Source organism: Dendrobates tinctorius, unplaced genomic scaffold (genome assembly GCF_039654945.1).
Source record: "Dendrobates tinctorius isolate UK_male_01 unplaced genomic scaffold, ASM3965494v1 ptg000204l, whole genome shotgun sequence".
NCBI classification, from domain to species: domain Eukaryota; kingdom Metazoa; phylum Chordata; class Amphibia; order Anura; family Dendrobatidae; genus Dendrobates; species Dendrobates tinctorius.
In genome coordinates, this window is record NW_027361871.1 from 2,815,862 (window position 1) to 2,816,317 (window position 456).

Below are 456 nucleotides of genomic sequence, written 5' to 3' on the forward strand. Positions count from 1 at the left end.
TTCTGTTTACTAAACAGGCTCTTTGACCAACTATGACAAAGGACAAACAGGTGTGATACATTAGAAAGCCTGCTTAGAGAGTTAAGAAGCCCCAAACTGACATAAAGAAAGAATAGCACTGCTGGCATTCAAATTCAAGATTTTCTGTTTACTAAACAGGCTCTTTGACCAACTAAGACAAAGGACATAAAGGTGAGATACATTGGATAAACGGATTAGAGATGCATAGAAAGGAGGCATTTCAAAACTAAATCAACTGGTTTTACATTGTCATGCTTGAAGCCATCTTTCTTCCTTTATATCTCTTAGATAGAAGAGATTTTTAATCTCACAATTGCACTATTTTTAAGATAGGATGCTTCTTTGTGAGGAGATGAAAACAAGGCACTGCTGAGATTCGAACTCAGGATCTCCTGTTTACTAGACAGGCGCTTTAACCAACTAAGCCACAGCACC

At 37.7% G+C, this 456-nt stretch overlaps 1 non-coding gene across 1 annotated transcript; it reads right to left on the bottom strand.

Annotated features, from left to right (window-relative positions):
• Positions 1 to 382: 382 nt before the first annotated feature.
• TRNAT-AGU (transfer RNA threonine (anticodon AGU)) lies at positions 383 to 456 on the bottom strand. Its single transcript has one exon. It is a non-coding gene; the product is annotated as a tRNA-Thr (tRNA).